Here is a 15,577-nt window from a genome sequence, read left to right on the forward strand (position 1 = left end):
GTGAAACCCCATTTCTGATAAAAATACAAAAATTAGCTGGGTGTGGTGGTGTGTGCCTGTAATCTCAGTTACTTTGGAGGCTGCGGGAGGAGAATCACTTGAACCTGGGAGGCAGAGGTTGTAGTGAGCCGAGATCACGCCATTGCACTCCAGCCTGGGCGACAGAGTGAGACTCCATCAAAAAAAGAAAAAAGAGAGAGAGAGAAAGAAAGAAAAGAAAAGAAAAGAAAAGAAAAGAAAAGAAAAGTTAGTTTAAAAACAAATAAGCAAAAAATCCAGGATTCTCAGGCTGAGATGTTAGAGTTCAGTTACCAAGGTGTGAATGGGACGGTGCTTTCTGCCTCAGTGTCCTGAAGACTAAGACGTGGTGATGTGCCCACATGGCTGGCCACAGGGTAGCATGATATCTCAGTCACCTAAAATCACACTTGCAACCCGGGAGCCTTGCCTGGGAGGGACTTCTAATTCCATCCAAAAGTTTTGTTCGCCTCTTATTTTTGTAAAGATAGCAGTAAAAACTACCACTGGTAATACATTTAAAATTAAAAACTAGGGTGGGGGAAAATGCTTGCAATCTGGTCAACAAGATGGACAAACGACCCTGATTTTCTGGCTTAGAGTTTCCTGAGGACTCTGCTACAGTAGACAACTAGATCTGGCTGAAGAAAAGTAAGGAATTCATAGAAAATCTTGGTCTATTTTATGCTTGATACAACCCGAGTATCAAAGTATTCATAGATAAAGGGATAGTCTGTTGTTTTCCTACTTAGCAAAGTAATGCTAATCCAGTTAAGTTCAATAAATACTTATTGCAAATCTACCGTAGGCTTGCCTGCATCCTTGCCACATCTGGTTATAGGCACAGAAGTAACAAACAGAAAATATTCATTTGCTTCCATGTTTCTACTTTCTGACCACTGAAGACATTTCTCTTTAGGGTTCTGTTTTATTTATTAAGGTTGTGTTACATTTTATTTATGTGTTTGTTTATTAATTCATTTGGTGAGCTTTTTATTGAGGAAGAACATGCAATAAAGGATTTTCCTTCAGTTTTATGGTAAAATATAAAACTAGGCCTTTATACAATATCATCGCTTTCTATCACATGATAGCTATGTCTTTGAATAAGTCACAATGCTTCTTTGAGGAGGTTCCTCAGTAAAAGGCGGATAATAAAATCTATGCTATTCATCTTAAAGTGGTTTTCTGAAGGCCAAATCAAATGATGAATCAAAAAGTGCTCTGTAAGTATTAGAGGATATTGTTACTTATTATTAGCATAGATACCTATGGATCAGAAAACCTAATAACAACAACGGTGTATTTACCTTCAGGAGACTTCCCAGGGGTGTGTGTGTGCATGCAGCATGCATGCATGTGCATGTGTGTGTGTGCATACAGCATGCATGCATGTGCATGTGTGTGTGTGTTACCAGCAGGAGAAGTAGGGTGGCTCTGTGCCTTGCAGCCAGGGTGATCATTTCCCAGGTACAACCATATTTCTGCAAGCATCAGAGTTCAAGGAAGAAACAAGACTTGGGACAGCTGTCTATATGCCTGACCTAGAATTGTGTAGTATTATGGTGCTATACCAACATCTAATTTTTAATCGTTCCAACTCTAGAGCTGTTTTTTCACTTTGCTCTTGTTTCCAGAGCTTGACTGGTGGCAAAGGATACTTGAAACGTCCCAAACCTATGATTTTATGATCATGAGGTGTCTTCGCCTCTCCCCTGCTGGTGACAGATACTTGGCTGTCCCAGAGTTACTTAGAACAAATACCACTAGGAAAGAACTTTCTAAAGAAACCTTAGTGGCCTCCAAATTGGCAACGGAAAGAAACCAAAAGTTAGTGGAGGTGAAGTCATTGACATAACAATGGAGGCCAGTTTCATTAGTTTCATTCACTGAAGTAAAACTTGGACCAGAAGACTCATTATTCAAACCAGATGCTGATTTTATAACATCCATTTCAGTGATGAACTGTCTCCATTTTCTTTTTATTTTGAATATGCAATATTACAAAGCAGACAAATCACCACATTAATAAGAGCACACTTAAAGTTTGTAAAGTTGGTTTTAAAAAGAACTGAGTGTAGAAAATCTGTTTTCAAAAGTTTATTGCCAAAAGCATTTTTTTTTTAAATTTTTAAATCATGTGACAAAAGAAATGCTACAATTGGTTTAAGATAAGATCAATTACGGGCAGCAATGAAATTACCTTTTAATGATAATTAGCCCCAAACTTGATTACTGTCAGCTTGAATTATCTGGTCATAAGGCATACAAAGTACTGTGTTCCTCTGTCTCAAACAAGAATGAATGGTGGGCCTGCCCAGGTTAGCAGTCAAATAAGATGGGAGGCAGGGGAGGAAGGGAAGCAAATGAGGCAAAGAAGGCTGACCGTACAGACCTCGAGTGCTTAAGAGAAAGCAAACATCATAAAAATTTGTATCAAGCACAAAACTCACTTTTAAAAACAGCCTGCTGATAAACTTCCTCTTAAAAATGATGATTCTGTATCTCTTGTCAAAAGAATGACGAGGATCAGATCTCAACCCCAGAAAAAATTGTGAGCCTCTCCAGGGAGAAATTGAACCAGGTCAAGCTCAGGAGAATATGAAAGCAGAACAAGGGGAATGGAGCCTGGAAAGATGACCTGCGCCTCTGGACATAATCTCGAAGGGGAAATGGGAACCCGCCTCCAGTTCAGGGCATTCGGAGATGACGCAGCCTTGTTGTGCAACATCCAGGTTCGTTCTCAGAGTCCGGCCTGGTGAATCGGTATCCTACAAACAAGGCAGTGTAACTTCTGGGGGCCCAATTCTGTTGCTTTATGGTGACAGACTATAGTATTTAGAGATGGAAGTGATCACCAGCCTCGTTTTACAAACAGGACCAAGGAGGCAGAGTGAATCCTCATGGGACTAACTAATGGCAAAGCCAGTTCTCCAACCCACGTGTCCTGACTCCTTTACCCAGCTGCTCCTGTCCTCTCTCCCTGGGCTGGTGGTGAGGCTCTGAAGAACAGTTACTAACACTGCTGCTGAGGAGCACTCCCTCACCACAGTCTGCCCACTATGAAAGGACATACTCCTCTCTGACCTTGGGCGTCCTCACCTGGTTATTCAACACCAGATACCTGCAGAAGAAAATCTGTATTCATATCGGAGCTATAACTCCTATTTACCAAAACCTACTATGGACCAGGCACAGTGCTAGGCCCCTGCATTCATTCACCTCTTGTAATGCCTATAACTTAGGATGTGTTTAAGCCTCATTTTACTCAATAATGAGGGCTTAAAGATGTGAAGTAGCTTGCAAAGTCCACACCACTAGGTAGTGACAGTCCTAGGTTCAGACTGGTTTTTCTAGCCACTGAAGGTACTGTACTTTCTACTACACTACTAGCTCTCAAAATTTTACTAAAGAAAGAGCTCCTCATTCAGCTGATTATGAGAGCTGCAAAGGAAGCTTTACCTGATGAAAATATCTGGATCTCTATATATGAAATAAGTAGATTCTGAACAATGGCAATAATGCTTCTAAAATCTTGGAGGGTAAACACAAGCCCTTTCAGTTTACTTTGCTAAAGAGAGAAGTTTCTTGCAAAATTCTAATTTTTCCTTCCAAAAATCTTTACTCCACATACTTTGGGTATTGTTTATTATTCTTCATTTCTCTTTAGAACAAAAGCTTAGCGCAACAGAAGAGAAGGACAATGGGAATATTAACAAGCAAGAATAACTTTCCACGGAGTTGGTAACCGAAGTAAGATCCCACAGACCAGACTGTGGAGAACTTCATTATTCCAGCTCACCGCCTCCTTGGAGCTGGCCATGCTCCACTGATGCTTTCACCTTCTGGCAACCACCTGCTACCTTTACCTTCTGCAAACGCAGGCACCTGGCCAGCCTGGAGAATTCTGCTCTCTGAACAGAACACAGATAATTCCCATCTTCCAGTCTGAACACAGCCCTGAAAACTAGAACTCACTGCGGGTTTGGTGCTACTGACATCTCTGCAGTTTGTAATCTTCTGCTTGCAGGGAGGCTGGCTTGTTCAAAGCTAGAACACTCCAAAGAGGCCTATTCTTAATCAAGGAAGGCTGACAGGTTGGAGCCTGCTTTCCTCAATATATAGATTAGACAAACAGAAGCATCATCAAGGCAAACCGGGCATGGTGTACTCTCAACCAAATACAACCAACTTCTTTTTAGGTTTTTTTTTTTCTTTCTACTTTTAGGGTTTATTTACTGGCAGTTTCAGGTCTGGAAATACAAAAAGGAACATGACATGGGTTCTGCCCTTGAGGTGCTCCCAGTCTGGTGAGGGAGACAACACCTTTCAGGGGACAACCGTGGTACTGAGGATGAGTGTGAGAACATAGAGGTCTACTAGATGCTATAAGAAAATGGGACAGGGGAACTAGGGATGCCTCATCAAAAAAGGGGCCACGTGAACGGGGCTTATAGATGAGTAGGAATTTTCTGGGCAACAAAATGGGGGTGAAAGGACATTCCAAACAGAAAGAACAGTGTGTTCAGAGACTCAAATTTATCAAGAGGCCTGCAGTCCAGGGAGTAAAGAGAAGCAGCGTTTGTATGTGCAGGGAAGGGGAATGGGTAAAGGAAGGATCTCAGAGACTATTTACAAAGGGTCTCTGTAGGCATGTAGGAGGCAAGAGGTTTTAAAGCAGTGAAATGAGACGTGTAGGTTCTGTTGTTGTTTTTAAGTAATTCTGGCAGACATGCTGACTGTGGATAGGAGGCTACATCAGGGCTGCACAAAAGAAGTAAAATGCCAACCACAGGGCCAAGCCACATATGTAATTTTAAATTTCCTAGCAGCCACATTTAAGGTAAGAAAAGACAAGTGAAATTAATTTAATAATATGGTTTAACCCCTCAAACACAAACTACTATCTTTCACCATGTAATCAAGAGTTTTAAAATTATAAATGAGATAGCTTACATTCTTTTTTTCATACTAAGTCTTCTAAATCAGGCACAGTGCAGCACATCTCAATTTAGACTAGCCACATTTCAAGTGCTCAAAAGCCAGATGTGGCCAGTGACTACCATAACGGACAGCACAACTGTAGATAAACCACTACAGCTAATACAAGACCCACTTAGGAGGCTGTAGTCAACAGTACCAACAAGAAATGATAAAAGCTCTGGGAAGGTATTTCTGGCCCTTGGACATATGTTGAATTGGCACTGAAATACAACCGTAAAGACATGTAACTTATTTTTTGTTTTGAATAGGTAATACTTTACAGGCTTCAAATATAAAAATAATACAACAGAGTACACAATGAAGAGTATTGCCCCCTGCCTCTTCCTGCTCACCACATCCTTATCCATGCTATCCCCCACCTACCCACTAAAAGTAACCACTTTTATTGAACTCCTTTCGTTTGTTTATCCTTTCAATGTTTCTTCATGTGGATTCAAGCAGATATGACTACAGACTCATATTTTGTCTCCTTTCTACATCAAAGGGAGCATACTATATATGGTTCTATACTTTGGTGGGTTTTTTTTTTTCCATTTAATAACACATCTTGGAGGTCTTTCCATATCAACGTATGAAGAGTTTCCATGCTCTCTTTAAAATGCTGCACAATATTCCATTGTAAAGGTGGATCATAGTTTATTTAACCAGTCTTTCACCAGTGGATACTTGAATTGCTTCCAGTCTTTTCTATTATAAACAATGGTCTAATGAGACACCTACTCTATAGGTCTCCGCATATGTATTCAGATGTATCTGCAGGAGTAATTGCCAGAGCCAGACTGCTGGGTCAAAGGGTAATTGTATTTGTAATCTCGATAGATGAAAACTGGCCAAACTGGCCTTCATGAGGGTTATGCCATTCTGTACTCTCAGAAGTACACTGCTGATGTTTCCACAACTGGTCAACAATTTCTAAGTGTCACACTGTAGAATTTTTGCCAATCTGATAAAGTTAAAAGTGCTACTTCAGTACAGTTTAAGTTTGTGATTCTCTTATTATGTGTAAGGCTGAAGATCTTTTGGTAGGTTTGAAAACAATGTATTTCTTTCTCTCTCTCTTTTTTTTTGAGACAGAGTCTCGCCCTGTCACCCAGGCTGGAGTGCAATGGTGCGATCTTGGCTCACTGCAACCTCCACCTCCCCAGTTCAAGCAATTCTCCTGCCTCAGCCTCTGAGTAGCTGGGATACAGGCACGTGCCACTATGCCCGGCTAATTTTTTGTATCTTTAGCAGAGACGGGGTTTCACCATGTTGGCCAGGCTGGTCTCAAACTCAAACTCCTGACCTCGTGATCCACCTGCCTCAGCCTCCCAAAGTGCTGGGATTACAGGCGTGAAACACCGCACCCGGCCAAGACAATGTTTTTCTTATTCTGAGGATAATCTGTTCATATCCTTTGCCTAGGCTATTGGTATTCCAAGTCATTTTCTTTTTCTTTTTTCTTTTGAGACAGAGTCTCGCTCTGTTGCCCAAGCTGGAATGCAGTGGCGCGATCTCAGCTCTCTGCAACCTCCGCCTCCCAGGTTCAAGCGATTCTCCTGCCTCAGCCTCCCAAGTAGCTGGGATTACAGACATGCACCACCACACCCAGCTAATTTTTGCATTTTTAGTAGAGACAGGGTTTCACCATGTTGTCCAGACTGGTCTTGAACTCCTGACCTCAGATGATCCACCCGCCTTGGCCTTCAATGAATAAGAAAGTCATTTTCTTATTCATTTGTAGAAACTCTTTATATGGAGGTTAACTGTCCACTGCAAATAGTTTCTTCTCTGATTGTCATTTGAATTTGCTTATGGCATTTTTTTAATCAGGTAAAAATACTTTATTTGAATTTAGTCAAATTTATCATTTTTTTTAATGGCTGCTGGATTCTGAGTCATGGTTAAAAAGTCCTTCTTACTTCAAGGTTATAAAGGAATGTCTTCCAGTTTCTCAGCATTTTATGCAGATACAAATATATATTTGTATATTGAAATCCTTCTTAAAAATATCATTTTTCACTTTTTTCCAACTGAGGTAGACTAGACATTTGCTGAATTGCCTTTCTGATTTTTCCTTCCTTTCTTTCTTTGTCATAACTCTGTTGAATATGACACTGGTCATCATATAAAATTAATTGATCAGGTTGGAGTTTATCTGAATGGTATGAGATATGAAACCAACCTCACCTTTCTCCAGATAGCTACCCACTTGGCCCAATAAAAATTTCATCATTATCCCATGGAAAACACAATTTTAAATACTATTCTATTTGTGTGTAGACAGCAACCTAGATTTTTATAAACTCATGGTTCTAATTCTCTAGTCTAGACACTACAGAGGTAAATACAACCTATGTTATTCAATTATTTATGGGAACTGCCAAGTTTCATGAAACTGCATTTATCACATCATCAACAATATCTTTTGAGCAGATGCTTGACTTGAAGAGATATACAGACACAAACTGCCATTTAGAAGTTTACAACTGGGAGGTCGCTAAATTATTTTTCACTATTAATTTGTTTAAAAAGCAAGCAATACAACACAATTAAAGTCTGGCAAAACTCACAGAATTCTGGTTTACTCAAGTTTATTTTATATGAACACCAGTACGTGTGGTATTAAAAAAAAATTACAACAAAAATAGGACAGGGAAAACAGGCAAATCTGAAAATGTCTGGTCCACCGCAGCTGGAAAAGTGGTAAATGACGTTTCTTTGAGTGTTTCATAAGGATAAAAATATAAAATGCTTCATAAATGTGTGTGTCATCCTTGCATAAGGGCCATGCTAATCTTCTCTGTATCTTTCCTATTTTTGCATATGTGCTGCCAAGAGGAGCACAAAAAGAATGTTTCTGGCCAGGTGTGGTGGCTCACACCTGTAATGCCAGCACTTTGGGAGGCCGAGGCGGGTGGATCACAAGGTCAGGAGTTCAAGACCAGCCTGGCCAATATGGTGAAGCCCTGCCTCTACTAAAAATACAAAAATTAGCTGGGCGTGGTGGTGGGCGCCTGTAGTCCCAGCTACTCAGGAGGCTGAGGCAGGAGAATCACTTGAACCGGAGAGGCAGAGGTTGCAGTGGGCCAAGATTGCACCAGGAAGACAAAGTGAGACTCTTGTCTCAAAAGAAAAAAAAAGAGTATTTTTTAACAAGGATCTAACGTTCCCAATTATTTCTATTTGAAAATTTCTCTTAAACTGGAATTTTTAAAGTAAAAATGTGAAAGCTACAGTATTCTATGGCAAATGACTTTGTATTTCATTACTAATTCTAATTTTCCAGATTAACATTCTTCAAGTTTTTATTCAATCCATAATGTACACATTACTCTGTCATTTGAGGTTGTAAGATTAGTTGTTGGAGATCTATTTCTAAGAGAGTTTTACACACACACACACACACACAACACACACACACACACACACACAGAGTCATGAGCAGCATATCCTCCAAAAACAGCAGAGGGATCTGTTTATGCAGAGGATGCTCATTCATTAGACACAAATTATAAAACTTTCATACAGCAGATATCTTACCAGATAAATAGCTATGACAACAAAATGCCCCTACATAATAAATAAAGGCAATGCTGGGGAAGAGAGCAGGGAGAATCCCTTGGAATGAAAGCTCCCTAGACATGAACAAAGTATGGCTCCTAAGACCTCTGTGCTGTTAAAAGAAACAGTTGAACTGGAAGCCAACAGCTCTGTGAACCAAGAGGCAGTGGCCATGCTGCTCCCCAGGCAGCCCCCGGTCTCCCTACCCACTCCCACCCTCAAGAAGCTCCTGCTTCCCATGGCAACCTGCAGACCATCACTCACAAACCTGATCTCCAGCCCTGAGAGGACACTCCTGAATTTCAACCTTTTTTCGGCTTGCAAGTAAGTGCCTAATGGAGATGATTTGCCCTTATATCATATCTAAGTATCTAAAACTAACCATTAATACCCGCTGCCCCTCCTCTCCAACAAAACCCTACTTTGTTTCCTCTATGCCAATCATATGATCATTTTCCAACTTATCTGGACTCCTTAGCACCTCAGACTGCAGGCATCTTCTGACTCAACCTTCCCTTGACACCTACTATAACCATTCAGGAAGTCTGTTTTTGTGATGTCTCCATTCTGCCCGTCCTTTTTGTTTCCAATGCCACTCATCTATTTCAGACCCTCCTCATGACCCTGTGCCCACTTTATGACATAATCTCTTAATTTGCTTCTTTATTCCTCCATTTACAATCGGCTGTCCACATGGCTGCCATGGACCTTTCCGAAATGGTACTTTCTCAAAAACCTTCCATGCTTCCCCCTACTACTTACATGACAGCCCCAAATTATGCCATTAATCATTTCATTAACTCAACAGATATTTACTGAATACCCACTACGTGCCAGATGCTATTCTGGGCATTTGGGACATATCAATTAACTGATAAAAACTCTTGCTTAATCTTGTCTTAACCTGTTTTCTCCTGCACCTTACCCCACTAGTCCCCTACAGAACTGTAAACATTACCTATACATATATCTGTATCAACAGTTATATTCTACTGTACTGATACATTCAATGATGCCTAACAAGCCCCTACCACGTGTTAGATCCAGCAGTCAGCAAGACAGATGTAGTCTTTTCTGTTCCCTCTAACCCTGCCATCCTAAAATATGCAATCCAACCCCTCCAACCTCCACAAAGACTCTCGTAGGTACCCAAGCCCACATCAGGGGCCATTAATTCCTGTCTTGCAACAGCGCTTATCTTATCTTGTAAAAGTACTTATGGTTTTCATTTGTTTGGTGGTTTTTTTTTATTAAGCTTTTTCAGAGGTTTAATGAAACTCCCTAATTAGAGTAAAGGTCTTAGAGGATTGGATGCTTATTCTCTTCTTTGCACTCCCTAGAACGCCATGATCACTGAACACTACAGCCAAAGGCAACTTCTGACCCTTGTTCATCAAACCCATATTATTGCTTGAGGAATCTGAGACACAGAGAAGCTAAATTGTAATATCAAATGCTAAAAAGAAGTGAATAGAAATATGAAGGAAGTCTAGCAAGCATCCTTCCCTTTGTCCCTAGGGGTAGAGGAAGGAAGATGTCTGAACCACTAGCCACACACAGTTCTTTTTTTTTTTTTTTTTTTTTTTTGAGACAGAGTCTCGCTCTGTTGCCAGGCTGGAGTGCAATGGCGCGATCTTGGCTCACCACAACCTCCGCCTCCCGGGTTCAAGTGATTCTCCTGCCTCAGCCTCCCGAGTAGCTGGGATTTTCATTTAACTCTGGAATTCATGCAGGGACTCTCAAGCTGTCTGATGAATTATTTGGAGCTTCTCCCCAGATGAGGCCTAACTAAGCTGGGAAGCCACCCCAAGTGGGAGATTTGCTCAGCTCTGCCCTGCTACTCTCTTTTCAATCCTCCACTCCGTGCATTTGCTTGGGACCTAGACAATGCTAATAAACTAAACCCTAAGCCCAGATACTTACCAGAACTAAACCCTAGGCCCAGATATTACCCCCACGCCTTGAAATCCAGGGGTTCCACTGGGCATGGTGGCTCACACCTGTAATCCCAGCACTTTGGGAGGCCAAGGCGGGTGGATCACTTGAGGTCAGGAGTTCAAGACCAGCCTGGCCAACATGGCTAAACCCCATCTCCATTAAAAATACAAATATTAGCCAAGCATGGTGGCACATGCCTGTAATCTCAGCTACTCAGGAGGCTGAGGCTGAAGAACCCTTTGAATCTGGGAGGCAGAAATTGCAGTGAGCCGAGATCGCACTACCGCACAACAGAAGGAGACTGTCTCGAAAAAAAAAAAAAAGAAAAGAAAAAGAAAAGGAAAAAAAAATCCGGAGGTTCCCTTATTGTGCCGTATCAATGCTTTACCCTCCCCTCTGGCCAGTGAGCTGCCCCTGCTGGAAGCTAGAGAGCTCTCTAAGGGAGAGAGCTGTTACCCTCAGCTAGAGGTAGAATGGGACTACAATTAAAAGGATCTACAAGCGCAAAGTAAGAATAATCATATGAGACATTCAATTTGAAACAGGCTGGTAGAGTCCAGGAATCATCTATAAAGCTGTGAGATGCAGCATGGTATATCCTGCTATAAGATTTTTAACATGAGCTCCATTTCTGTAACCATGTGATTTCCTCTCCACTATTCGTATGACACTCAAGGGGGAAATGTGTGATCCTATTTTCATCCCACCCCTGTGCTCACTGAAATGACAATTGGTGGTCAATACTGTTTCCTGGATCCCCTAATAGTGAAAGTCAAATTTAACAGAGGCGTAGTTGCATACACGTGACCAATGTAGATAAGAATGTCTCATATGTTTGTACATTTCTCTGTGGGGCCTAGAAAAAGTGATAGCACTTAATTGGGCATAGATTATGAAGTCCATGTTGACCAAGTTAGACACCCTTCAGGTGTTGTTTTACACAGCTTTCCCATTATTCACAATAAATCTGCACCCGCAGTTTATAATCATCCTTCAATGTCCCAGTCTTTTGGTTTAGCCGAATCCCATAATCTTGGAAGCTGACAAAAGTTCTCTCCCAAGCTGCCATCACACCTAGAGGATAGTTTGGTGCCAATGTTCACATAAAAAGAAAAGTTTTCAAGATCAAAGAATATTCCTTGCATTTATGAAAATCTTTGAAGTATAGAGACTTTCTACCTAGCAGCAGCCAGCAAGTGGCCTTGTTTATTTCTGTTTAAATGAACTGTTAAAAGCAGGAGAAACATACCATTCTAAGCTCCAATTTTAAATCTTCTATCTGATTTTAGTTTCTTGGGGGAAAGAAGTAAGAATTCATGTCTGAGCCAAAACCAAATACATACAAGTCCTGCCATCAGTGATAACAGCTGCCAGAGAGTCTTCTCTAATGCGTTCCCAAACTCATGTTTCAGTTTTTCCTCCCCTTCCTCCCCTGCAAATAGGACGGGCATCTTCCACCCAGTCCAGGCTCCTACCATGTCTGGAACATGCTCTGTAGCTCAGCTTATGTGAACATCTGAACCTTGTTTTCCAGAACCCAGCCACCATGACCCAGGTCAGCCTAACAGTAACTGCTGACCCAGACCACAGGGCTGGAGCTCTTTTGGGCGCCTCCTGGCTTGAGTTGAAATTGGTTCAAGCAACTAGGGTGAGGCTGGGGCACCAAGCAGGATTTAAGGGCTTCTCCAGGCCCAGATCTGTGAAGGAGGAGAAAACAGTGGCTGAGGAACCAGCTGGGCCTGAGATGTCAATGCGGCCTGCCTTCCATCAATCCACCAGACCTGAACAGACGAAATATTAACGTATCATTGCTTGTAAGGTTAGGGCAATCCCGGAACACCAACCAACACCACTCAAGCAGGGACGCAGCACTCATGTGTTCATTCATTCATTCTCTATGTAATGAGCCCCTCCATAGTTATAGGGAGATACATCCCAATTTGGAAAATCTAGTGAGCCTCTAGTTAGCTAGAACGCAGAGAAGTATAAAATTCCATTAACTGGAATGATGGTTCCTTCACATAAGTGACATTTCAGCCTCGATGAAATTCTCATTATTTCCTGAACACACCAAGATGCTGATATCCTATCTAAAGATGCCTCTCCCTCTTCTCTACCAGCAGCAATCAGTTCTATTTATCCTTAAAGACAAAGATGTCACCTCCCTGGGAAGTTTTTTCCAACTCCCCCAGCCTTCCCAGGAGACTTTCCAGCTACGTCACCCTGCATGCCCCACCCTCCCTCTCTCCTCTAGCCACACTGCCCTTTTCTTCATTGCTTCCATGTTAAGTTGCTTTCTGTCTCAGGGCCTGTGCACATGCAGTTTGCTCTTGAGAAATGTTCCTCCCTGTACTCCGAATCATGACCACCCCCAGCACCTCAATCCCTACCACTCACCCCTTCATCGAAGTAAGTCTCATCTTCTTCAGATCTCAGTTCAACCAGCAAAGCCTTCCTTAACCCCTCAACATTATTCACCCTCACAACAGCCCATGCCTTTCCTTTCCTGCACTTATCAGAGCTGTACTGGTAGAACTGTGATATGACCTGATTAAAGTCTATTTCCCCACTAGACTGTAAGCTCCGTAAGAGTAGGGACCATGACTATTTTTGTCTATCATTGCAACCCCAGTGACCAGCACAGTAGCACATAGTAGGCACTCAGGAAAGATTAGCTGAATGAACGAATGACCTTCTCTACAGTGTCTTTGTCATTATATTCTAAATGCCCATTGTGTGCTGGCCACAAAGCCTGGCCCCTGCCAGCCACGTCAAGAGGCAAACAATTTCCCAGAATTCATTTAAAAATAGAAATGGACATGTATCCCTATCACCTGTACCTTGTACATACACATCTATAGCAATGATGGAAGGTGGAAATAAGGGTCTTAAAATCCTGGGATTGATGACTCTTACTAAGGTCAGGAAAAAATGGCCATAGAACAGATCCAAAAAGGTAGAAATACTAACCAAAAATCAAGGGGGCAGGTAATATTACTGTTTCTGATCAATTCTAACCTAACCAGAAATGTCACAACCAAGAAACCCCATTTCCTGGCTCTTCTGTTGATGTTTCAGCTGTTTTGACTGCTGAGAAAGAACAAAACTGAGTGAACAGGAGACGCAACGTGCCACGTGCAGCATCTCGGTCAGTCCCTGTTTGGGGCTGACTTGTGTCCTTCCAAAATTCAAATATTAAAGTCTTAACCCCCAGTGCCTCGGAAAGTAACTACTTGGAGATAGGGCCTTTAAAAAGGAAATTAAGTTAAAATGAGGCCATTAAGGTGGGCCCTAATCCAATCTGATTAATAAGAGGAGAGCAGGACACACAGAGAGACCCCAGGAGTGTGCATGCACAGAGGAAAGACCCTGTGAGGACACAGCGAGGGGGTGGCCATCTGCAAGCCACGCAGAGAGGCCTCAGAGGAGACCAACCCTGTCAGCACCTTGCTCCTGGACTTATAGTGTCCAAAGCTGTGAAAAAAATACATTTCTACCCTTAACGCCAACTGGCCTGTGATACTGTGTGCTGTGGCAGCCCAAGCGGTTCTCGAGAGAAAGGGAAGGAAGAGGTTCCAAGTATCTGCTGCCCAACCCACTCTTCACCATCCTGGGTGTCATCTTCTCCCCAGTGCCGTCCTTTCATCTTCATTTGACCAATAAGGACAGCCACAGAGGGGGCTGAGCCAGAACTTGACTGCAGGGCCATGTGCTTCCAAAGTCCATGTCCTTTGCACTTTACCTTCAGTTCAAAAGACCAAAGTGAAGTATAAAATATGAAAGCAGATTCCATTTTGCTTTTCTTAGCCCTTAGAAAAGGGGGGAGATCACCATTCTAACTAAGTTGAAGAACCAGACTCATTTAAATAAAGTGACTGAAATGCTGTGGAACAGATGTGAATAGGAACTAATTTTGCTTTTTAATGAGCATTTTGATCAGATCAATACTACAAAATGCTAAACTGTACAATGCCATTACTGTTTAAATGCAACTACCCAGTTGACTGGCTCAAAGGGGCATTACAGTAGCTAAAAAATGTACTTTCTCTTTATAAAAGCAGGGTCTATTATGTAAAATAAAGTCATAAAAATTTTAATTGCACTGCATAAAGGACAGAACCTGATCTAGCCTACAAACCATGGAAAGCAGAGAAAAATAAAATGCAGCTGAATGCTTAATCAGCTGTCTGTCACTTTCTGAATAGTGCCTAATATTCTAATTATTAGTCACCACACTGAGAAGGTGCAATTATGGAACAGGGAAGATTGCTTTTTTTTTTTTTTTGTTAACCCACAATTTGGAAGGCCTTCACAAAAATATTATCTAAGACCCAATAAGCTATAAAGGGAAAAAAATGATTAACAGTTAAAATTCAGTTTTCCCCCCAAAGCATTTTTTAAAAGCTTTGAAATTGTATTGACAGATATGACTAACAATTGTAATCACAGAAATAAATGTAGTAAAACGATAATTTATCTGTCATAATTTACCGAGGGGGAAAAAGTGCAGCACAAGCAGCTGAATTGTGAAGTTAAATGAAAGCAAAGATAGAAACCGGTTTTTAATGAAATGTGGAGCATTATTAATTGGTTTCCTAGCAACAGCGGGGCTAAAATTACTTAACATGTCTGTTCAATCAGATGCAAATTTGAGTGTTATCCCTTAAATGTTGATTATAGCTGGTCTTTTCAGATGCAAATCCAATGTGTAAAGTGAATGTAAATGTTGACAATGCTGATACAAAAAATCCCCTGATTAACATCATTCTGGTGTTCAAAGCACTAGAGTTGAGGATATTCCCTTGGAAGGACTGCAAGCTGCCAGGGTTGCCCATCTTGTCTGGCATTTTCCTGTACCTGTCCTCCCTGTCCCACCTCACCACCACCCTCACTCAGTGCAAGCATGACAGATGACTAAAAAATGAGATTGCTGGGCCTTGTGATTTCTCAAACACTGGTTTCTCATCAGTGCTAAATGATAGAGACAGATGATGTTTTCAGCTTAGAATTCCATCAGCTGATGCAAGGGCCTTGCCAACCCAAGACCAAGGTTGGTCTCAAGTGTAGTTTTTCA

At 41.6% G+C, this 15,577-nt stretch overlaps 1 protein-coding gene and 1 non-coding gene across 2 annotated transcripts in view; both read right to left on the reverse strand.

Annotated features, from left to right (window-relative positions):
* The window catches only part of JAZF1 (JAZF zinc finger 1), a 350,631-nt gene that overhangs the window by 280,057 nt on the left and 54,997 nt on the right, over window positions 1–15,577 (reverse strand). The window lies entirely within an intron of this gene.
* On the reverse strand, window positions 7,742–7,848 carry LOC112209981 (U6 spliceosomal RNA). The gene has a single exon (XR_002944951.1). It is a non-coding gene; the product is annotated as a U6 spliceosomal RNA (small nuclear RNA).

This window comes from Pan troglodytes, chromosome 6, assembly GCF_028858775.2.
Source record: "Pan troglodytes isolate AG18354 chromosome 6, NHGRI_mPanTro3-v2.0_pri, whole genome shotgun sequence".
Classification (NCBI taxonomy): Eukaryota; Metazoa; Chordata; class Mammalia; order Primates; family Hominidae; genus Pan; species Pan troglodytes.